Raw genomic sequence first — 14,797 nt, forward strand, 5'->3', positions numbered from 1 at the left:
TCAACAAGGTTTTATATTGCAACCCCTTGCATGTATCGCGCCGATTACGGCTGCGGCAGCATTTTGGATTGAGTCGCTGGAAGAGAACCTTAGTTCATCTACGCTAGACGACATTACGGACAGGCTTAGAGTCCTTAAACTAGCTAATTCTTTCATTTCGGAGGCCGTAGTACATTTAACCAAACTTACGGCTAAGAACTCAGGATTCGCCATACAGGCACGTAGGGCGCTGTGGCTAAAATCCTGGTCAGCAGATGTTACTTCTAAGTCCAAGTTACTTAATATACCTTTCAAGGGGCAGTCTTTATTTGGGCCCGGTTTGAAAGAAATTATCGCTGACATTACAGGAGGTAAGGGCCACGCCCTACCCCAAGACAAAGCCAAAGCTAAGGCTAGACAGTCTAATTTTCGTCCCTTTCGGAATTTCAAAACAGGAGCAGCATCAACCTCCACTGCACCAAAACAGGAAGGAGCTGTTGCTCGTTACAGGCAAGGCTGGAAGCCTAACCAGGCCTGGAACAAGAGCAAGCAGGCCAGGAAACCTGCTGCTGCCCCAAAGACAGCATGAACCGAGAGCCCCCGATCCGGGACCCGGATCTAGTGGGGGGCAGACTCTCTCTCTTCGCCCAGGCCTGGGCAAGAGATGTTCAGGATCCCTGGGCACTAGAGATCATATCTCAGGGATACCTTCTAGACTTCAAATTATCTCCCCCAAGAGGGAGATTTCATCTGTCAAGGTTGTCAACAAACCAGATAAAGAAAGAAGCGTTTCTACGCTGCGTACAAGATCTGTTATTAATGGGAGTGATCCATCCGGTTCCGCGGTCGGAACAAGGACAAGGGTTCTACTCAAACCTGTTTGTGGTTCCCAAAAAAGAGGGAACTTTCAGGCCAATCTTAGATTTAAAGATTCTAAACAAATTCCTAAGAGTTCCATCGTTCAAAATGGAAACTATTCGGACAATTTTACCCATGATCCAAGAGGGTCAGTACATGACCACTGTGGATTTAAAGGATGCTTACCTTCACATTCCGATCCACAAAGATCATCACCAGTATCTAAGGTTTGCCTTCTTAGACAGGCACTACCAGTTTGTAGCTCTTCCATTCGGATTGGCTACGGCTCCAAGAATCTTCACAAAGGTTCTGGGTGCCCTTCTGGCGGTACTAAGACCGCGAGGGATTTCGGTAGCTCCGTACCTAGACGACATTCTAATACAAGCTTCAAGCTTTCAAACTGCCAAGTCTCATACAGAGTTAGTTCTGGCTTTTCTAAGGTCGCATGGATGGAAAGTGAACGAAAAGAAGAGTTCTCTCTTTCCTCTCACAAGAGTTCCATTCTTGGGGACTCTTATAGATTCTGTAGAGATGAAGATTTACCTGACAGAAGACAGGTTAACAAAGCTTCAAAATGCATGCCGTGCCCTTCATTCCATTCAACACCCGTCAGTAGCTCAATGCATGGAGGTGATCGGCTTAATGGTAGCGGCAATGGACATAGTACCTTTTGCACGCCTACACCTCAGACCGCTGCAATTATGCATGCTAAGTCAGTGGAATGGGGATTACTCAGATTTGTCCCCTACTCTGAATCTAAATCAAGAGACCAGAAATTCTCTTCTATGGTGGCTTTATCGGCCACACCTGTCCAGGGGGATGCCATTCAGCAGGCCAGACTGGACAATTGTAACAACAGACGCCAGCCTACTAGGTTGGGGCGCTGTCTGGAATTCTCTGAAGGCTCAGGGACTATGGAATCAGGAGGAGAGTCTCCTGCCAATAAACATTCTGGAATTGAGAGCAGTTCTCAATGCCCTTCTGGCTTGGCCCCAGTTAACAACTCGGGGGTTCATCAGGTTTCAGTCGGACAACATCACGACTGTAGCTTACATCAACCATCAGGGAGGGACAAGAAGCTCCCTAGCAATGATGGAAGTATCAAAGATAATTCGCTGGGCAGAGTCTCACTCTTGCCACCTGTCAGCAATCCACATCCCGGGAGTGGAGAACTGGGAGGCGGATTTCTTGAGTCGCCAGACTTTTCATCCGGGGGAGTGGGAACTTCATCCGGAGGTCTTTGCCCAAATACTTCGACGTTGGGGCAAACCAGAGATAGATCTCATGGCGTCTCGCCAGAACGCCAAACTTCCTCGCTACGGGTCCAGATCCAGGGATCCGGAAGCAGTTCTGATAGATGCTTTGACAGCACCTTGGAACTTCGGGATGGCTTATGTGTTTCCACCCTTCCCGCTGCTTCCTCGATTGATTGCCAAAATCAAACAGGAGAGAGCATCAGTAATTCTAATAGCACCTGCATGGCCACGCAGGACTTGGTATGCAGATCTAGTGGACATGTCATCCTGTCCGCCTTGGTCTCTACCTCTAAGACAGGACCTTCTGATACAGGGTCCATTCAAACATCAAAATCTAACTTCTCTGAAGCTGACTGCTTGGAAATTGAACGCTTGATTTTATCAAAACGTGGTTTTTCTGAGTCGGTTATTGATACCCTGATTCAGGCTAGGAAGCCTGTTACCAGAAGGATTTACCATAAAATATGGCGGAAATACCTATACTGGTGCGAATCCAAAGGTTACTCCTGGAGTAAGGTTAGGATCGCTAGGATATTGTCTTTTCTACAAGAAGGTTTAGAAAAGGGTTTATCAGCTAGCTCATTAAAGGGACAGATTTCAGCTCTGTCCATCTTGTTACACAGGCGTCTGTCAGAAAATCCAGACGTCCAGGCCTTTTGTCAGGCTTTAGCTAGGATCAAGCCTGTGTTTAAGGCTGTTGCTCCGCCATGGAGTTTAAACTTAGTTCTTAACGTTTTACAGGGTGTTCCGTTTGAACCCCTTCATTCCATTGATATAAAATTGTTATCTTGGAAAGTTCTGTTTTTAATGGCTATTTCCTCGGCTCGAAGAGTCTCTGAGTTATCAGCCTTACATTGTGATTCCCCTTATCTGATTTTTCACTCAGACAAGGTAGTTCTGCGTACTAAACCTGGGTTCTTACCTAAGGTAGTCACTAACAGGAACATCAATCAAGAGATTGTTGTTCCATCCCTGTGTCCAAATCCTTCTTCAAAGAAGGAACGTCTTCTACACAATTTGGATGTAGTTCGTGCCCTCAAGTTCTACTTGCAGGCAACTAAAGATTTTCGCCAAACTTCTTCCCTGTTTGTCGTTTATTCTGGACAGAGGAGAGGTCAAAAAGCTTCTGCTACCTCTCTCTCTTTTTGGCTTCGTAGCATAATACGTTTAGCCTATGAGACTGCTGGACAGCAGCCTCCTGAAAGAATTACAGCTCACTCCACTAGAGCTGTGGCTTCCACTTGGGCCTTTAAGAATGAGGCCTCTGTTGAACAGATTTGCAAGGCTGCAACTTGGTCTTCGCTTCATACTTTTTCCAAATTTTACAAATTTGATACTTTTGCTTCTTCGGAGGCTATTTTTGGGAGAAAGGTTCTTCAGGCAGTGGTTCCTTCTGTATAATGAGCCTGCCTATCCCTCCCGTCATCCGTGTACTTTTGCTTTGGTATTGGTATCCCAGAAGTAATGATGACCCGTGGACTGATCACACATAACAGAAGAAAACATAATTTATGCTTACCTGATAAATTCCTTTCTTCTGTTGTGTGATCAGTCCACGGCCCGCCCTGTTTTAAGGCAGGTAAATATTTTTTAAATTATACTCCAGTCACCACTTCACCCTTGGTTACTCCTTTCTCGTTGATTCTTGGTCGAATGACTGGGACTGACGTAGAGGGGAGGAGCTATATGCAGCTCTGCTGGGTGAATCCTCTTGCATTTCCTGTTGGGGAGGAGTTATATCCCAGAAGTAATGATGACCCGTGGACTGATCACACAACAGAAGAAAGGAATTTATCAGGTAAGCATAAATTATGTTTTTTAAACAACAAAAGTGCTGGTGTTGACTGTCCCTTTTAAGTAGAGTCTCTTTAATGCATAAAGTAAGCACTAAGGTTAATCATTATTTTATGTATACAACCAGCCTTATGTATTTTGCATATGCTGACAGCTAAAATATTTGTATTAATGGGACATGAAAGCCAATTTTATTTTCTTTCATGATTCATATAGAGTATACACTTTTTAAAATAACTTTCCAATTTGCTTCTATTGTCTAATTTGCTTAGTTCTCTTGGTATTCTTTGTTGAAAAAGCATACCTAGGTAGGTGCAGGGGCTGAAAACTAGCTGTTGATTGGTGGATGTGCATATATGCCTCTTCATTGGCTTCCTGATGTGTTCAGTTAGCTCCCAGTAGTTCATTGGTTCTCCTTCAATAAAGGATACCAAGAGAATGAAACAAAATTGATATTAGAAGTGAACTGGAAAACTGTCTAAAAATGTATGCTCTGAGTCATAAAAGAATTTTTTGGGGTTTTATGTCCCTTTAACTATGTATGGTGCCAATATTCCGGTTGATGAATGGCAATAAGCGCTTGTGGAGAGAGGGAGGATAAGTATGCAAAATAAACATTATATATTAGCCAAATATGAGTGAAAAAGATTTAAATCAAAATATTCAGTTCTGTACTTTAGCGCAGTGCTTGACAAATCTGTTTAAAAATTAGGAGCCAGTAAGAATATTTAGGAGCCAGACAGTGGGATTTGTATATAGATATATGGAGAATAACCAAAAACGTTAGGAGCCAGGGTTAAAATTCTAGGAGCCAGTGGCTCCCAGGCTCCTGGGTTTGGCAAGCCCTGCTTTAGCGTGTATACCAGTGAGTAATGTTCCATTTCAGGAGTTGACAAATTTATGTAAACATTATTAGCCAGTAAGAATAGGAATGCAACTTTTACCATGTGTTTAACCCTTTTGATTTTATTTAAAGGGGCATTAAAGGAATAGTCTAGTCAAAATTAAACTTCAGATAGAGCAGCAAGTTTCAAATTTACTCCTATTATCAATTTTTCTTTGTTCTCTTGCTATCTTTATTTGAATGTAAGCTAAGAAGCTGGTCCATTTTTGGTTCAGCACCCTGGGTAGCTCTTGCTGATTGGTGGCTACATTTACATTGGTGGTGGTGGTGTACATTAGTCCAGCTCCTATGCTTACATTCTTGCTTTTTCAAATAAAGATAGAAAGAGAATGAAGAAAAATGAATAGGAGTAAACTAGAAAGTTGCTTAAAATTGCTGCTCTATCTGAATCGTGAAAGTTTAATTCTGACTAGACTAAACTATTTCTTTAAACACTAAATCTATTTTTAGTATTGAAGATATTCCCCACCTCCTGCTAGTAGCTACATTTTAGAGCTGATGTGTTTTGCTCATGTGCTGTAACTCTCCTTCAGATACAAGCTAAGAATGCGTGTTTGCAAGGCAGCTGCTTCTAAGGCTAATAAGATACTAGCATGTATTAAAAGGCATGTATACAAGGGAGGAAAGCATAATTCTGTCACTATAATACATCCCTGGTGAGACCTCACCTTAAGTATGGAGTGTAGTTCTGTGGGGACCAGTTATAGAAAGGGACATTACAGAAATAGAAAAGCTCAGATAAGGGCCACAAAACTAATAAGGGGAATGGAAGATTTAAACCATAAATAGAAGTTAGCCAAATTTGGTCTGCTTACTCTAGAAAAAAAAAGTATCTTGAAAGGTGATTTAAGGCTAGAGGAAATTTTGACTTTAGTGACCCCTTAACAATCACATACTTCTCTGAGGATTTAGTTTGCTGATATCACATAATGTGAGAGATACACACACATACACATCTGAATCTTGCTGTTCAGGACCCGGTGTGAATCCCATATGAGCACCAAGAACAAGCAGGCCCAAGAGAAATAATCTTTAAAGTTTCGGCCCTAAACAGAGGCCTTGGTCACATGAAAAAAACACAACGTTATGTGTTTGTATTTGACACTTTATAGGTGGTTATTTCTCTTGGTGCCTGCTTGTTCTTGGTGCTCATATGGGATTCACACCGGGTCCTGAACAACAAGATTGCCTACTTGTATACATTTTCAGCAGGATGGGCCTGTTGGTGAGTGCTGATCTCTTTGTATGTGTGTGTGTGTGTGTGTGTGTATGTATAGCCACTCCCTGGTAATTTCCTGACGACTATTGTAACAACTTACTAACTGGCCTCCCTCTCTCCCACCACTCTCCCCTCCAATCCATCCTAAATGCATCTGCCAGGCTAATCCACCTCTCTCTACTCTCTGTTTCTGCTGCACCTCTCTGTGAGTCCCTTCACTGGCTCCACATTCACAACAGAGTTAAATTCAAAATTTTCACCCTGACCTACAAAGCCCTCACCAATGCTGCCCCACCCTACCTGTCCTCACTCATCAACAAATATACTCCTGCCCGTTCCCTAAGATCCAACAATGACCTGCTTCTTGCGTCCTCTACCATCACCACCTCTCATGCTAGACTACAGGACTTCAATCGTGCGGCACCAACCCTCTGGAACGCACTTCCTCAAGCTGTCAGACTTGCCCTTAACCTCTCCTCCTTTAAACGTTCCCTAAAGACCTTTCTGGTCAGGGAATCCTATCATCTGACTTATTAACAAACTAACTTCACTTAACTAACAGTTGCCCTCTATCTCCTCACTACTATCATTCTCACCTTTGCAGTCCCCACCTCCTGTTTCCCATCCTCCTACCCATCTAGATTGTAAGTTCCCACAGGAATAGGGCCCTCAATTCCCCCTGTATTTGTCTTATCGTATTGTTTCTCCATTGTACTGTTATCCTTGTACCCATGGGCAGCGCTGTGGAATCTGTCGGCGCTATATAATATTAATAATAATATTATTATTATTATTATTATTATTATTATTATTATTATTTACAATTCAAATGCTGTCAAGCAGCTATCTGGTTTGTCCGGTAAATTCAGCACTGCTGACACCGTGAGGTTTGTGGGGGCCACCTTTTTATCATCTGTATTACCCCTCAAAAACCACCACTGAGAATTAGGGATAGACCGATATTGTTTTTTTAGGACCGATACCATTTATTGGCTGCCTTTGAGACCGATAACAGTCGCCGATATTCTGTACATTTTAAAGTTTTGAAAAATCAACATAATCTCTACACAAATCTGGTATAAACTGATCATGCTTATTAAAATTTGAAACATTAAAAGTAAACAACTGGGAAAAATAAAGTGCTTGAAAATTAACTTATTAAATGGTTTCCCAAAACATAGAAAAATTACGTAAATATCTTTTTTAAACTACACACTGATATAAAATTAAATTTATGTCACTACTGCAAAGCTAGACACTACACGATTTCTTTAATTCTCCCAGTTAAGTAGAAAAGCATTATAATGCAGAAAGCATAACATATCTGCATGTTCTGTTAACAAGATTGCCTACTTGTATACATTTTCAGCAGGATGGGCTTGTTGGTGAGTGCTGATCTCTTTGTATGTGTGTGTGTGTATGTATAGCCACTCCCTGGTAATTTCCCGACGACTATTGTAACAACTTACTAACTGGCCTCCCTCTCTCCCACCCAATCTTGGTTAGATTTTCAAATATAATTTCGTTGTCTCTGTTTTCCTACTTTGTACAATGACAATAAAACGAATCTAATCTAATCTAAACGGCTTCTGTTTTTTCCCCCCCCATATATTGCTGCCACTTTACTAAAAACACGCTCACTTGGTACACATTACAGATAAGGGTTAAAAGTAAATTAAACAAAAAAAACTATATATAAAGTATATATATATATATACTGCCACTTGACAGGGAAAGGAAGGACATGCTAGAATATCAGTGCTTGATTTATTTATTTGCTTTAACTTTTAATATGCTCATATATTTACTGGATTGCAAATACCTTCCCTGGTACTGAGGAGTGGACTAAAAGTTTATTTATTATGTCACTAATGGGCAGTTTTATACATGTGTAACAGTCCCACCTAATGGTCAGAGCATTGTTATCCACTGCTAGAGTATATTGATATTAGTCTCCTACACTGCATTTGTTGTTGTGGACATTTAATTGATGTGCCTGAACTATAATTTTTTATTAATATTTTTTTTCTATGCCCATCAAAGGGGAAAATTAAAATATTTAAATTAAAAAATCATCCGCTATAGCAGCTTTTGTGAAATGATTTGCAAATGTGTAAAATTTATCAGAATGCAACAAATAATGTTCTATTTCTAACAGCAATTAGCAAGCAGATTGGTTTTCTGTATTGCTGACCCCTATGAGTAAATCAAAAGTAATTTAGCTCTGTGTACTTCAGGGAAACTATGTAGCTTTAAGTACCACTTAAAGATCCCATTTTCCATTTCACAAATCATATAGGTTTGTTTATGCAAGTCCATCTACAGGCCTGCCAATGGGGGTATGGTAGTTGTTAACTGAGCTCCCATGAACACCTGGGCTTGGACTTTATCAGTGCTATTTATTATTAGATGCTATGCTATGTCCATCTTATATGTGCCATAGATGATTTGTGTGATAATTTGTTTCACTTAAAACTACATAGTTTCCCTGAAGTATACAGAGCTAAATTTCTTTTGATTTGCTCCATATTGGTATTATTGGTAAGTTACTGGCCGATAAACGATTATTTCAGAAATTCCAAATATCGGCTCTAATCATCGACCTTTCTGATAATCGGTCTACCCCTACTGAGAATTACCATAAAGTAAAAAATAAAAATCTAGCACCTTTTGTGTTATGTTTCTGGTATCAGGATCACCCTGATAGTGTGGTTGTGCAAATTAACATATTGTCTTTTTTATTGTACTAGAATATATGCTTTAATGAAACAGAAACTCTTCCTTGTTTTTTTTTAAAAGGGACATGAAAATATTTGATTATTTGTCTATGTAGATTTCTAGCTGTCTGAGCCAGTAATTTCAGTAATTACATCAGCAGTATCATAGTGTGCTGGCGCTTCCCATATATCCTACCTATATAGCCCTTTGTGGTTTGTATGAGACTCACAGAAGGTTTTGTAAAGGAATAATTTATATTAAAATTAAGAAAAAAATGAGAGAGAACAGAAAATGGTATCTGTAAGCAAATAGAGAGACAGAAGCGCCACATGGCCTAGTATTTTATGGAGAAATGAAATAAAATTGGGTGTGTAGTGTATTACACTCACATTTGGTAGAGCATCCCTGGTGGTGCAGAAGAAACAGGCTGGAATCAAACAGTCACCCAGCGCTGATCTCCGGTATTAATACAGCAATCTGTGGATGGTATGGAGATAGCAAACAAACACACCAATATTGCCTAGTACTGTATTGCAGTGAGAAATAAAGTATCAATACAAATTGCACTCACATTTGGTGGAGCACCTCTCTTGGTGCATTAGAAGCAGGCTGGAATTTCACAGTCACCCAGCAGACTGACCTCCGGTGTGGTAGGGAAAACCCAAAAGGATCAGGATACAAGATACAACAAAAATGGTGGTGCGTAAATCAGAATGCAGATATATGTGTAAAATGGCAGCAAGTGGTAAGTCTAAAAACGTACTTTAATAAAAATACATAAAAACAAGCAACGCGTTTCTCAGCAAACTGGTGGCTGTTTCATCAGGGCTATGATGTTTGCTTTTGCATATAAGTATTTTTTATAAGCATTTTTTCCCATTCCTGAAACTGCTATTTTGAGGAAATTTGGATATTTTGTTTAAATGATCCTGCCTCTGATGTTACTGTAGGAACCAAGTTGCCTGAAAAAATATCTACCAAAGCTAAGTGTGTTTTTTAAATTGGGTGATCTTCCTTCTTCAGCTCAAGTATGTGGCACTTGTTATGAGAAATTGTTTCATGCTGATAATGTTTCTAGAAGTACAAATACATCTACTGTTAAACCTTCACAGTCTAATGTACATGATATTCCTGTAGATATAAAAGATGATATTGCTGCAGCCATAGAGAAGGCTATGACTGCTATTCCGCTTTCAAATAAACGTAAAAGGTCTCTTATTAATCCTCATAAATCTTAAAGGGACAGTCAACACCAGAATTTTTGTTGTTTAAAAAGAAAGATAATCCCTTTATTACCCATTCCCCAGTTTTGCACAACCAACACAGTTATATTAATATACTTTTTACCTCTGTAATTATCTTGCATCTAAGCTTCTGCTGAGTGCCCCCTTATTTCAGTTCTTTTGACAGACATGCAGTTTAGCCAATCAGTGCTCAGTCCTAGGTCAGTTTACGTGCATGAGCTCAATGTTATCTATATGAAACATGTGAACTAATGCCCTCTAGTGGTCAAAATGTATTCAGATTAGAGGCAGTCTTCAAGGTCTAAGAAATTAGCATATGAACCTCCCTAGTTTTAGCTTTCAACTAAGAATACCAAGAGAACAAAGCAAAATTGGTGATAAAAGTAAATTGGGAAGTTGTTTAAAATTGCATACCCTATTTAAATCATGAAAGTTTTTTTTGGACTTGACTGTCCCTTTAAGTTTGTATTGATCAACTGAAGCATTGTCTGCTGATGAGGTTTTCTCTGGCTCAGAGGATCCTACTTCAGACTCTGAAATTGATAAATCATCTTTTCTTTTTAAGATGGAATATATTCGTTCTTTGTTAAAAGAAGTATTGTTTACTTTGGGTATTAAGAAATCTAGTCCTCTTGATAACAAGAATAGCAAACATTTGAATTTGCTATTCTTGTTATCAAGAGGAGGTTACTCCTGAAGTTTTTCCAATTCCAGATGCTATCTCTAATATGATTACTAAGGTATGGTCTAAGCCTGGTACTTCTTTTAATCCTTCTTCTAGGTTTAAAAAATTGTTTCCTTTACTTGTGTCTAATTTTAAAGCTTTGGGAGAAAGTCCTTAAATTTGATGGCGCTACTACTATTCCTATGGAAAATAGTACTTCTTTTAAAGTTTCCTTAGATAGGAAGATTGCATCTTATCTTAGGACGGCATATTTACATACTGGCTATATTTTTAGACCTGCTATTTCTATAGCTGATATTGCTGCTGCTTCAACTTTTTGGTTGGACAATTTAGCAGAGCAGCTATTGGATTCTGATTTGTCTAATGTTTTACTTCAACATTCTAATCATTTAATTTGTGATGCTATATTTGATATTAAGATTGATATTAAATCTAGGTCTTTAGCTATTTTATCTAGAAGATCTTTATGGCTTAAATCATGGAATGCAGATATGGTGTCTAAATCCTAGATTTCTATAATTATCTTTTCAAGGTAATAATTTTTTTGGATCTCAATTGGCTTCTATTATCTCCACTATCACCTGGGGTAAGGGAGTTTTTCTGCCCCAAGATAAGAAATCGGGAAATTTAAAGCTCCCAATCGTTTTCGTTCCTTTCGTCAGTCTAAGGAACAAAAAAAACACTCCTTCCCCTAAGGCCTCTGTTTCCAATTGGAGACTTTCCACGAATTGGAATAAATCCAAGCCTTATAAGAAACCAAATGCAGCCCCTAAGACTGCATGAAGGTGCGGGCCATCAAGCCAGTTCAACTGGTGGGGGGGCATATTGAAATTATTTCAAGACATTTGGGCAGATTCTGTCCAAAGTCAGTGGATTCAAGATATTGTTTCTCATGGGTATCGAATAGGTTTCAGAATTTGACCTCCCATGGGAAGATTCTTTCTGTCCCATGTTCCAACAAACTCTGTTAAGGCTCAAGTTTTTCTGAAGTGTGTTTCAGACCTAGAACTTTCTGGGGGGATTGTTCCAGTTCCTCTACAGGAACAGGGTTTGAGTTTTTATTCAGATCTGTTCATTGTCTCAAAGAAGGAAGATTCATTCAGACCAATTCTGGATCTGAACTTTTTAAATTGTTTTGTAAGAGTCCCAACTTTCAAGATGGTGACTAATAAGGACTATTCTGCCTTTTGTTCAGCAAGGTCATTTCATGTCCACAATAGACTTACAGGATGCTTATCTTCAAATTCCGATTCATCCAGGCCACTATCGATTTCTGAGATTCTCTTTTCTAGATAAGCATTACCAATTTGTTGCTCTTCCGTTTGGCCTAGCGACAGCTCCGAGAATCTTTTCAAATGTTCTTGGTGCCCTTCTATCTCTAATCAGAGAGCATGGTATGGCGGTGTTTCCTTATTTGTACGATATCTTGGTACTAGCTCAATCTTTTCATTTAGCAGAATCTCACATGAAACAGCTTGTGTGGTTTCTTCAAAGACATCGTTGGAGGATCAATTTACAAAAGAGTTTTTTGATTCCTCAGACAAAGGTCACCTTTTTAGGTTTCCAGATAGATTCAGTGTCAATGACTCTTTCTTTGACAGACAAGAGACAAATGAAGTTAGTGTTTACTTGTCTAAACCTTCAGTCTCCTATCATTCCCTTCAGTGGCTATGTGCATAGAAGTTTTAGGTCTCATAATTGCAGCATCGGACGTGATCCCCTTTGCTTGTTTTCATATTGGACCTCTTCAGCTTTGCATGTTGCACCAATGGTGCAGGGATTATTCTCAGATCTAAAAATGACAGCGCTAGTGAGCACAGGTCTATATGTATTTAAAATATTGCAAATATTTGGATGATTGGGAACAATTATGTATATGGTTACTGTAGGTAATAAACTGAGATTATGCAAATACAAATAGAAATAGTTTACTATTGAGAGAGTACTAGTTAGAAGCTCAGTGCAAAGTTCGTAGTAGAAAACTTCTGTTCCCATACAGCTACTATTATTCTAGTTTAGAACTCACTCTACTTACAAACAGATCGAACAGTTTCACAGAGAAAAGCAAAGTGTAGTCCTGGTCAACGCGTTTCGCCACTAGGGGGCTTTATCAAGACATATACTGTCATGCCTTGCTTTGCTCTATATAAAGGGCTCATTCCTTTTTGAATTGGTCGTTGCTTCATTTCCAAATTGGCTTCAGATGGAGTTAGTGAAGGGAGATTCCACATTTTGAATACTGGTGGCACTAGTAATATATATATATATATATATATATATATATATATATATATATATATATATATATTATACATAAATATTTGACACTGTTGTATAATAAAATGCATATAAAATAAATAAAAATTGAAAAATAAACATAAAATTAGGGCTTTTTAACAGTTTGTGTATAAACTGTTAAACTGATGTGTCTAACGAATAGGGGGATAATGATTATTTTGAATGTTAAAAGTATATTTATAGTATTTTTGGGGTTTATAAAGACGTAAAAAGACATTAAAAAAACAAGAAAAATGATGAACTGAAGAAAGGAAAAAATGACAAGATGTGTGTTTTTTTTACTACCTATTGTTAAGAGCGGTGGGATAGATTTAAAGGTGTACAGTTGTGCTCATAAGTTTACATACCCTGGCAGAATTTATGATTTCTTGGCCATTTTTCAGAGAATATGAATGATAACACACACACTTTTTCTTTCACTCATGGTTAGTGTTTGTCTGAAACCATTTATTATCACTCAACTGTGTTTACTCTTTAAATCATAATGACAACAGAAACTACCCAAATGACCCTGATCAAAAGTTTACATACCCTGGTGATTTTAGCCTGATAACATGCACACAAGTTGACACAAAGGGGTTTGAATGGCTATTAAAGGTAACCATCCTCACCTGTGATCTGTTTGCTTGTAAGTCGTGTGTGTGTTTATAAAAGGTCAATGAGTTTCTGGACTCCTGACAGACCCTTGCATCTTTCATCCGGTGCTGCACTGACGTTTCTGGATTCTGAGTCATGGGGAAAGCAAAAGAATTGTCAAAGGATCTGCGGGAAAAGGTAGTTGAACTGTATAAAACAGGAAAGGGATATAAAAAGATATCCAAGGAATTGAGAATGCAAATCAGCAGTGTTCAAACTCTAATCAAGAAGTAGAAAATGAGGGGTTCTTTTGAAACCAAACCACGGTCAGGTAGACCAGTGATTTTTAACCTTTTTTTTGCCGTGGCACACTTTTTTACATTAAAAAATCCTGTGGCACACCACCATCCCAAAATTAAAAAAAAAATCACACATTGCAGCCTAATACAGCATATATATATACACATACACACAAACACACACATACTGTATGTATTGTGCTGTTATGCCATGCCTCCTACAAACTACCCCTGCACTGGGAGTAAAAAACAAGCAAAGTTTAAAAAATATGTCACACTGTTGTCAGTCTGCCGTGGCACACCTGAGGATCTCTCACGGCACACTAGTGTGCCGCTGCACACTGGTTGAAAAACACTGAGGTAGACCGACTAAAATTTCAGCCACAACTGCCAGGAAAATTGTTCGGGATGCAAAGACAAACCAACAAATAACTTCAGGTGAAATATAGGACATGTGGTGTGGCTGTTTTTAGATGCACAATAAGGAGGCACTTGAAGAAATATGGACTGCATGGTTGAGTCGCCAGAAGAAAGCCATTACTACACAAATGCCACAAAGTATCCCACTTACAATACGCTAAACAGCACAGAGACAAGCCTCAAACCTTCTGGCACAGTCATTTGGAGTGATGAGACCAAAATTTAGCTTTTTGGCCACAACCATAAACGCTACATTTGTAGAGGAGTCAACAAGGCCTATGATGAAAGCTACACCATTCCTACTGTGAAACACGGAGGTGGATCGATGATGTTTTGGGGATGTGTGAGCTACAAAGGCACAGAAAATTTGGTCAGAATTAATGGCAAGATGAATGCAGTATGTTATCAAAAAGAACGCCTCATTTTCCACTTCTTGATTAGAGTTTAAACACTGCTGATTTACATTCTCAATTCCTTGGATATCTTTTTATATCCCTTCACTGTTTTATACAGTTCAACTACCTTTTTCCCACAGATCCTTTGACAA

The 14,797-nt window shown here is 39.0% G+C and overlaps 1 protein-coding gene across 1 annotated transcript in view; it reads left to right on the forward strand.

Annotated features, from left to right (window-relative positions):
* CTNNBIP1 (catenin beta interacting protein 1) overlaps nucleotides 1-14,797 on the forward strand; it is a 142,782-nt gene that overhangs the window by 16,626 nt on the left and 111,359 nt on the right. The window lies entirely within an intron of this gene.

This window comes from Bombina bombina, chromosome 8 (genome assembly GCF_027579735.1).
Source record: "Bombina bombina isolate aBomBom1 chromosome 8, aBomBom1.pri, whole genome shotgun sequence".
Classification (NCBI taxonomy): domain Eukaryota; kingdom Metazoa; phylum Chordata; class Amphibia; order Anura; family Bombinatoridae; genus Bombina; species Bombina bombina.